The following is a 10,978-nucleotide window of genomic DNA, read 5'->3' on the forward strand; positions in this document are numbered from 1 at the left end:
GGGAGGATGGAGAAGAGAAATGGCTATTTCCCAAAAAGGCAGGGTTAGGAAGCTGGAATGGGAAGAACACTGCATGGATCCAAATAGAGCAGGGGTCGACAAACTACAGCCTGGGGGCCAGATGTGGCCTGAAACGGTCACAAATCTGGCCCACACGACCATTTGAAAAACCCCGCCAAGTGTCTGAGGCCGAAAGGCCACATTGGTGTTTACCTCAACATGGGGCGGGGCAGCAAGCATCTCCAACACTGCTTTTCAGCCACACAGGGACTTTTCAGCAGCTTGAATAGAGTTAACCTTGATCACCTGGCTACAATCCAGCAGGAGTTCTGTCCAACCATATTTTCCATTTACAGCAACTGATACTTTTACACTTTAAATTTTTTATGAAACATAGGATTATGCAGAACTGCTAAAAATCAAATTGTGCCAGATTCTTTACACTGTTACATGTAGGCTTGGCACTGTTGTAGATAGTGAGCTGGAATGGTGTCATCTGCTAGATTTAGTGCTAACTTTTGGCAGAATTCCTTTAAAATATTTATTCATCCTTTGAATAATGTTTGTACCTTTGGAATGGGGTGGGCCATAGCAGTGTTCTCGAAGCTACAAACATGAGTTTGACCACACTGCGGGAGGCAGTGGAAGACAGGAGTGCCTGGCGTGCTATGGTCCATGGGGTCACAAAGAGTCGGACACGACTAAAAGACTAAACAACATAGCATTTAAGGAAATATGTCCTGCACCAAGGGTGGGGAGCGTCTGTTCTACTATCTAACCCTCCAGGCCTACTAAGTATTTTTCCTAGGCTGCACCCCACCCTGGCCCCCTTCAAGTGTTTTTGCTTGGTTGGAATGAGTTCTTGAACTTGGTAATGCTGAGTTTCTTTTGTTCCTGAATAGAACGTGGAGAGCAGGGAAGAAACCTCAGACATTAGTTGGAACGTAGCTGACTGTACAAAGGGTAAGTGTCACAGCTTCAGCCACTTTTGCCTCTTCCCCTCCCTATTATTACCATGTGGCCCCCATAAGGTTTCCCCTTGAGGAATATGGCCCTTCAGCTGATAAATGTTCCCCATCCGTATCCTAGACTCAACAGTTTGAAGCTTAAGGTGACAACTCTTATATACAGATTTGAAGTTGCATGATTATAGCCAACTCTTTGTTGAATATTGTCAATCCCAGCGAGAGGAAGAAAGCAATAAACAGAAAAAAACAATATATAAAAATGACAAAGTCATATAAACAGACCCAATAAGCAATAATGTAACAATTTCTGTTATAACATGCAAAACTACAATAACAAAATTCAATATTTATAATTTAGCCAAATATCTAGGTAAAAACAAACACATTCAAACGGATGAAGCAACCCAAGGTCTTAGCAACAGTCCCTCCCCCTGTTTTTCACCTATGGCAGCCCATAGCAATGCTTCGGTGTCTGGATGTCATGATTATTTCTTGAAACGGCAGTAGCGTCTGTAATGGGTCATTTGTGGAGTTCTGTCCAATCCACCAGACCTTTGCAGGAAACCATGAGCACCTGCAATTTTGCCAATTCCATGATATCTGCAACCTTGGCTTCCTGTATCTTCTGCGTCAGGGAGTGGATTTTCTTTATTCTTTCCTCTGAGATGCATACGAAATGTCTGTGAGTCTATCCATACTCTGAGATGCGTTATTGTTTGCGATAGAGTCTGCACTTTTCTTCAGATGCACTACAAAGCCGCGGCAGGTGGCTTCACTTCCCTCAGGCAGGCTGCTTTTGTCGTGGCTGAGGTCATGCAAGGGGTTGAGGGTGCTGCTCAGAGATCCCCTCCTTCCTGGGCTCCATGGGGCTTCCTTGCCTGAGCCTCTTCCCTGGCTGCTGATAGGGGCGGGGCTGAATTTAGTTGCCTGGAGCTCCCTGTTGTTGTTGTACCCCGACCCTTCTGTACACAAGCTAGGGCTGGACTGAAGAGGGTGGGATGGCCCCTCCCCCAAGAAGATTCAAACTGGACCCTACCTGCCTGCAAGAGAGGAGGAGCCAGCCCCTAGCAGGACTGCCCTCCAGGAACCCTGGGAATAGAAATTCATAGTAAGAATTTCCATTTTTTCCTCTGTGCCTCTCATCCCCCACTCTTACCCTGACTGTTGCGCACAAGCATCTACAGCAAGAAATTATGTGCTATATCCCCCCCCCCAATATAGATATATAATAATTATAACTGTGAGTCTGTGAGCCTTCTTCATATGCTGAAGCCACCTTAAAGCCTCTTTCTACAAAATAAGAGAAAAAACTTTGAAACTGTCGGTAGCAAGCAGGCAACTAAATTGATCTTGCAGACCTCTCTGGAAGTTGATGTCTCTGCTTTTCTTTTTTATTAAGGTTTTGTGATCCTGGTATTACATTTCCCTGAGACAGGGCATTTGTCCACGACTCTCACCCATAATGTAGGAAACAAACGGTCTGACAAAGGTCAATAAGAATAAATGGAATTAATAAAGAAGGATTTTGTTGAAAGTTAAAACATAAACCTCATGAATTCTCACTCAGTTCCACTCTGGAAACCAGAGCACAGCACCGCCAGCATCCATGTTCCCCACCTAGCCTATTTGATTATAAAATATTTCAATGAAGTTGCTCCAAATTTTCCCATGTTTCTCAGAATTGCACTGCTAGCATAGGCTGCCTCATCAAGAATACCTTTCATACCTTGTCTAGGATTACTCCACAACTTCCTTTGTGCAGCCAAGCACTGGATTTTTTAATCCTGTGAATGATATGAAAGTGCATAATTATGGATGTTGGCAAGCAGCCTGTTGGCCTGAAGATGAAAGAACTCTAGTTAAAGAGCATTGTTTATATTTCTTTTGATTTTGTTTGATGGCTGAGGATCTTTTGCTGGAGGAGTTTTAAGGAGAGCCTGAATGGTCATGTGTTAGGGGTGCTTCTTGGTCATATAGGAGCTGATTTCAAGATGAGATTCTACTCAGCAGCTAAAGAAAAGCAGAATATGTATTTCCCTGCAGATGTCAATGCTGCACAACCATGACTAATATCCACGAATACCTGTGACCCTACAATGGAGCGCATGATTCTGTATAGTAATTTGTGACACTCTGTGCGCTCAGCAGGCAATGGCATTTATCTTCTATGAGCTAGTAGTCATGCTAATACCTTTTCCACAATGTAACACAAGATGTCATAAATACGAGAAAGAAGGTGAGCTAGTACCAGCCAGTGAATTAAATATAGCCTGAAAATACACCCCGTGATTAAGTATACCACCATCTGTTTGAAAATGAATCACAATGCCTTTCTATCTTGAAAGGCGTCATAGAGAGTGACTGCAAAACTCAACCAAAAACCCCATATACTGACAGAACTGAAAACATCCTTCTCTTGTGTTTCCACATCAAAAATCATTTGAAAAGGAACTGGTGTTCTCATTTCAGGAACCATAATTGTTCATGAAATTCTCTATGGATTTTTCTTAATGGCACAAAGTCCTGTACAAGAAGCCAGTCATGATCCCTATAGCAAGCCTGCCATGGTGCATGTGAGTGGGCACAATCAAGTAGGGAGTGTTTTTTTTTATTCAAAAATTTCTACACTGCTTCTTAGCTTGACATGGGATTGCAAGGCAAAAGATGAAAATCGGTAGTTTAAATTGATTTCACTCCTAAGAAAACAAATACCCTGTAGCAATAGACAGCAGCTGATGACTGGGGAAAGATGTGTACTCTGCATGTGCTGAGAGGCACTTCTATAATGCTAGCAAAATACCCATCATGAGACATGGATTTAAAAGGAGGGCTTTTATAGTGCGCTCTTTGAGATTCCTGTCGGTGAAGGCGAGACCACCCACTATCCAGAGTGGAGGGTAGAATTTGCTGCTACCATACCAGCAGTCTCAAGTATAGCATTTTACATTTCTGAGGGAAAGGAATGACACTCATTCACTCTGCACAGAAGTAAGTAAAGGAGTGCACTTAGGGAAGCCACAGAAGAAACAGGAAATCTCTCTTCCCGTGCTAGCCTCTAGCAACCTAAGCCATTAAGGATAAAGCCTACTCTGATCTGCATTGCTGCATCCTGGGTTTTGTTGTATATTGTTGTACCGTATATACTATAGTTCTGAGCATATTTAGGAAACTGCTTTTATACCAGGTCAGGTTATTTGTCCACCTATGATTTATTTATTTATCCATTCATTCAATAAATGTCTGTCTGTCAACAGAGCGAGCCAGCAGTAAATCACACTATTCAAAGTTGGAGTTAACTCTTTATTAGCAAAAACACAATCTTCCAAGACTTGGCTGAGTGTCATTAGGTTTGGAGACTTGGCTGAGTGTCATTAGGTTTGGAGAGGAAAGCTTTTCTAGCTGCAGTACCAGTGGTGTCACCGCTAGAGGGCAATGTTTTGCAACCTCTCCTGTTACTGGTTTCCCCCCCAAAAAAATCCAAAAAAAACATGTTTTTACCTGATAGGCGTGACATCTGTACAATCTAAGTTTATACAAACACTCCCGTATTGGACTGCAACGTTTTGTCAAAATTTCAACTCATTCGGTCAAGCGGTTTCGGAGCAAGCTGAGCACACACAACCTGGCATTTTACATTTTTATTTATATAGATGGCAGGCATAGGCAAACTCAGCCCTCCAGATGTTTTAAGACTACAATTCCCATCATCCCTGACCACTGGTCCTGTTAGCTAGGGATGATGGGAGTTGTAGTCCCAAAGCATCTGGAGGGCCAAGTTTGCCTATGCCTGGAGTATGGTGTGATCGCATTGGGTATAACATGGACAATTATAGTTGCTTCAAGAATATATTGTGGAGTTTAAAAAGATTCAGAAAAGGACAACCAAAGGAGATGGAGCAACTCATCTATGCGGAAATATTGCAGCACTGGGGACTTTTTGGTTTGACTAAGAGGCAACATGATGGAAGTGCATAAAATTATGTGTGGTATGGGAAAAGTGGAGAGAGAAAAGTTGCCCCACCTTCTCAGAACACAGACAAAAGAAAGCACTTCTGGCTCCCAACATGCATGGCTTTAGAAGAGGATGGGACAAATTCACAGGCTAGCCATGGCTACCAGTCGTGATGGCCATGCTTTGCTTCCATGGTCAGAGGCTGTATGCCTGAAACCACAGGAGGAGAGAACCCTACTGCTGCCAGTCAGTGTAGACGATACCGAACTAGATGGACCAGTGGTCTGATTCTGCATAAGACAGCTTCCTGTGTTCCTATGACTGGATTCCAGGCCATGACACCCACTGTCCGGTCAATACCATCAAGATCCCTTTGTTAAAATTCCACCATCCCCCCTTCACCAAGCTGTTTGTTCCGAGACAAGTTCTTCATAATGCTTAACAGCATTCTTCCTGGAAAAATAATATTACCTACCCAGATACACATGCAAAAATTAAAGCACACAGCAGGATCCACAGTTAATTATTTACAAAGGCATTTCTCCTCTAGTCAAGCACTTCGAGTAATTGCAATCAGTTTCCCAACGCCAATAAATATTTTCCTCTCCAGATAACACTCTTATTCTCATCCAGACCATTAGAGGCAGCATTTACTATTAGCAAAATAGAATATTTATTCCCTTATAGGAAGTGGATTGGACAAAACATAAGAATTCACCCTTTCCAACAGTCTCTCTTTAATTACCTACACTCAAGACTGATTTGTTTGGCAACCAAGTGTCCTTCCTCCTCCTCACCCCATTTATCTTTTGTTTTACACTAGAACTTATAAAGCATTTATTCCTAAGCATTTATTTCAACTCCTTGTCATGAGGAATGATCAAAACATGCATAGTGCAATTCTGTACAGGTCTACTCAGAAGTAAGTTCCACTGTGTTCTCTCTAGCCAATGTGTTTAGGATTGCAGACCTAATTCTAAAAGCCACCATATCTCTATTCAGGCATGCTCTCCATTAGCTTCCAGAATACAATGCAAGCACAAGCACCAAATAATTAATAAATGCCAGCAACAATAATAAAACAGACACCCACCCCCACAAATGCTAAAATCCAATACATAATTGCAACCCAGACTCCCTCGGAAGAGACAGCAAAAAGAAATCGGTCTCTTGAGGACTTTCCTAAAAACCTGTGGGGGTGGAGCCTGACTGGCAAAGTGTGGGGCTGCTTCAGAAAAGAGACCTCTCCTTCATGCCAACCATCCTAATTCTCAGAGGTGGGCAAGTGAGAAGTGTATCCAGTGTAGAACTCAACATGTGAGCAGGCTGGCCTGGGTGAAGGTGGTCTTTTAAGTAACTCAGCCCCAGACAATTCCAGGCTTTAACTTTTAACGGCTCATCCAGTGTAGCTGGTGCAACATAGGCATCACATGAATTGGCTTCCCTATCTGGGTGGCTGCATTTTGAAGCAGCTCAAATTTCTGAACCATCTTCAAAGGCAACCCTAGGTCAAATGTGCTGTAGTAGTCTTGCCAAAATGTCATCAGTGCAGTGATAACCAAGGGAAGGCCAATCAGTTGGTATGCCAACTGTAACCTAAGCACTTGTAGCCGGTGTTGGCGACTAAGCTTCCCAAGCTTGTGCCAAGTCCAGAACCCCCAAAGCGAGTCATGCTCTGATCCAAACTGTAGATCTGAGGCCTTGAACAAGTCTTTGGTTTTTTTGTTTCATTTGCTTGTTTTGCCAGACCAGGAAAGCTTACCCAATCAAGCCAGCTGCCAGTAATTCACTTTCACTCCACCATCCCAATCACTTAAAATGGACATGATACTTAACTCTGGCAGACAGACCTCCTAGTCTGCCTTTGCCTCAATAGCTGGCAGATTTCTGCAATACTTCCAAAGAGGGGCCTGTCAGTTACAGGAGCCAAATTCTCCCTTCTGCCTTTATGCAGAATACATGGGGTAGAGGAATCAATGGGGTGTTTTCCCCACACCTCTGCCACCAGCCTGCTGCTGATCTCTCTCAAAGCAACTAGCTTACTATTTAATGGTTATTTAAACCCCCATTCAAGATAAACGATCCTCCCCAGTATTTACAATAATGAGCTTCCACTGTGGACATCTACTGTGGCTTTCTTCAGTTCCTGTACAGCTGCTTTTTCCTGCCATCATTTCCTCTAGCTTTTTAGTCTTAACCATTGCTCCCAGGCACCTGGATAGACAAAGCATCTTGATTCTCTGCTATTATCTGCAATACCCAACAGTCCCTCATCAACCTCCTTAGCTCCAACTAGAGATGTGCAAATATATCCATGTTGTTTTCTCATTTTATTAATCTAAACTATGGTCCTCTGCATTTTCACATCAGTTTGCTTTTTTATTAAAATAATAATAATCAGCAATCTAGTGCAGATTTCTGCTATGTTCACAACATTCCTCTGATCTATCATGCTTGTAACTCTATTTAAAAAAGAAATGAGATTCATCTGGCGTCATAGGTGTACCCGGGGGGGGGCAGGCGGGGGCAGCTGCCCCCCCTAGAAGCAAAAAATAATAAACGTATTTTACAGACCATAACCAGCACTTTCCCCCTCCAAAAACTGAAGTGGAAAAGGGCAAATGGGAGACGTGCTTTGCTTTAGCGAGAGCCGCTCGGTCTCCGCTTGCTGGGGGGGGCGGGCGGGAACACAGCTGTAACAAAAACACATCAAATAAATAAAGCAAAGCGGCTTCCGGTAGTTAAGCAGTTAGGACAATGGAGCAGATACCCCCTTTCAGGCAAGATTTGATAGCTCACCACTTCACCCTATTGTTCTTTAGTGGGAGTTGTTAATGAGCATTCAGGGATCGCATTAAGAGTTCTATTGGCAATTTAATGAGGATGCAGAGAATTCAATTTGACTGAGGTGACTCTGCAAGGCTAAAAGGGAATAAGAAAAGGGGGGGCTGTAGCTTTGATAAACACAGTGATGTTTATAAAAAAGCAGTGGTGTTCCAGTCTGCCCCTCCTCCTGCATCTGTATACTGTAAATCAGGGGTGGCCAACTCCCAAGAGACTCTGATCTACTCACAGAGTTAAAAACTGGGAGTGATCTACCCCCTTTTGGAGGGTTCAGGTCAAAGCTGTTGAGTTTTTTTAAGGAAGGGAAGCCCTGTTTTTTTTGGGGGGTTAGGTCAGACTTGTTGAGCTTCTTTTAGGAGGGAGGGAGGCCCATTTTTGTTTATGGCTTCAGGTCATAGTTCAGCTTTTTTTAGGGAGGAGGAAAATTTTGAGTGAGCTTTTTTTTAGGGGTGCCAGTGATCTAGCAGTGATCTACCACAGAGATCCAGTGATCTACTAGTAGATCACAATCTACCTGTTGGATGTGCCTGCTGTAAATCAAGCAGAGAGAAAACTGTTTACAAGGCTCCTGTACAGGTGTATCTTCCTCTTGCTGCAGAGTTCCAGCATCACAGCGTCACCCAGAGGCACCCACAAATGTGAGTTATCCCTCTCTCTATTTCTTTCTTCCTTCCTTCCCTCCCTCTTCCATCCTTAATAAAATACGGGGGGGCAGGTAAGCCCCACATAGAAAGCCCATCAACATGGGGGGGGGATGACTCCTTCAAATACGGTATTTACCAGTAATTTGGGGGGGGGCACCTAGGCCTCTAGGAGTTGGCTGCTATGCCTAGGACAATTCAAGAAAGCAGAATGATGCATATGCTATGGTAATATATCAATAGAATCAAAGAATTGTAGTCGGAAGGGACCACAAGGGTCATCTAGTCCAACCCCCAGCAATGCAGGATTTTTCCCCCAAGGTGGGGCTTGAACCCACGACATGGTTGAAATATTATGCTGATATGCAGCAACGCCTCAGAGCCGTCGTGACTGCGGCCATGCCTTGCCTTGCCTTGCCCTCGCCCGTCCTGCCACCCCCTCTCACCTGCCCGACCCTCCCGTCTTCTCCAGCCAAGCAGGGTAGCCGTCGCCGCTGCCAGCCCCAGAAGCACAAGGTGGCCGCTGCCGCCGCAATGTCGTCGGGCCCACTGGCCCTGTAGCCCCGCCCACGTTCCCACTTTGTGGCCCCTCCCGTGCCTTGGCCCCGCCCCTGAATGACCATGGCTCCCCCCCCCCCCTAGTTTTGATCCTGGGTATGCCCCTGTCTGGCGTGACTTGTTTTTGAGAACCCATGCTGGGTCTTAGTACAGGTAGTCACAAAAATTCAAAGCCCAATAGGCAGGCAAAAATTGTTGGAGGTTTCATTGGGTCTTAGCCACTACATACAGAAGTCCCACGAGGAATAGAAAGAGGGGCGGGTGAGAGAGAGGGGAGGAAAACAAAATAGTGCTAGGAACTGTTATTGGTGAAAGTTAATAATGGTGAAAGTTGAGTTGCAGATACTAAAAAAATCAGGAAGGGAGCAAAAGCAAAGAATGTAGTGAGCGATTTTTAACTACCAGAAGACTAGGTAGATGTCAACTCAGGTCATGCTAAAGAAACAATTTCTAAATAACAAACAGTTGTGTCTTGGATCAGTGAAGACAAAATACTATAATGTTATCAGGTGCAAAGGATCTCTTGTAAGCATCCTGAAGCTCCTGGGGAAACTCTGATTAGGGCAGGCAACAGATACGAGAATGCAAAACTGCTTTTAAAAATCCAGAAATGCAAAACTGCTGAAAATCCAGACAAAAATGCTATGTTGCTGGCAATTTTGAAGATGTGAGCTGGTCATGACAAAGCATTATTATTGCACAAAAAGTATTAACAGAAATGTGATATTTTGGAATACAGTAGTAGAGTTCATACAGAAAGCACACAACTAGAAACCTTGCCAGAGTTATAAGGATGATAACATGTTTTGTCATACTGCATTTTACAATTAATTGTTTAGACATGCAGCAAATGGTGGTGGTCCTTTTTCTTGTTTTCATTTATTCTTTTCCTCTCCCCTGTTTTTGTATTCCTGAAGCATATTAGAAGGCCACATAGTCATATAAGATTTTCTGCTTTCATAAATAATAATAATTTTACAATTATAAAAAAATTCAGTGCATTCATATTCAATTACAAAGTTTTGCAAATGAAACAAATATTTAGAAGAGCACTGAACGGTAAGATCTGTTTAGGAAGTAAGATTTCAAATAAAAGATATTCCGCAAATTAGAAGAAATTTCAGAACACATCTAAAAGGATGCCACTGTAATTAAATTGAAGCACCAAGCTTTAAGTGGCAGCCTTGTCCAAAATGGAGAATTTTAAAACATGTTAATCCTGATAAACCAAACATAAATTTACAACAAGGTAAGCAAAACAGGTGAGTTAGTATAAAACAAAGTATCAAATTTATTAATGTATGTCAGATACCAGCCAGAGAGGTAGAAGGACTATTATGGTAGATGCCAAAGGTGTGGAAAAGAAGCACCACAGACAAAAGGGACAGTGTGAGAGAACTCCTTGACTCCTTTCCTGCTTGAGATGGAGAGAGATCCACACTTGAAGCATTTTTCTCGGTACTGCATCTGAAGAGCTATTTCAATAGAGGTGACAGACATGCAATTGACAAAAAGGAATGTGCCACAGGGGTTACTCGAGCTGATATTCACTCAAGAATCGCTAAGGAGCTCTGATGTGATTTTGTTGGTCCTTTAGCAAAAATAAAACAAAGAATTCTGGGACTGGCCTCTTTACCGGAGCACTGAAAGCCCCCTCAGTCCATATAGCACCACATTATATTATAGACCCGCCAACCTAACCTCTGCCTCGCTTAACCAGAAAGTATGGCTAGTGCTAAAAGGGTCACATACGGACCAAGCAAAGAGCAACTAGGAAACGTGACTTTCTCGTGTTTCCTCTTCGCCCTTTCACTGCCAGCTCTCGATCGTCATCACGCTGCTCTCTTTACATCTCAATCCGACGGGAAACAATCCCAGGCACCGCGGTTTCATTCCCCTTTCCCAAGAGAAGAGGCGCTCCCAGCTGGATCGTGTGAGAGAGAGAGAGAGAGAAAGAGAGAGAGAGAGAACTGGTGATTCTTCAAGGCAGCACCAAGAGCGCCCTTCCTCCGCTC

This window comes from Zootoca vivipara, chromosome 10, assembly GCF_963506605.1.
Source record: "Zootoca vivipara chromosome 10, rZooViv1.1, whole genome shotgun sequence".
In the NCBI taxonomy this organism is placed as follows: Eukaryota; Metazoa; Chordata; class Lepidosauria; order Squamata; family Lacertidae; genus Zootoca; species Zootoca vivipara.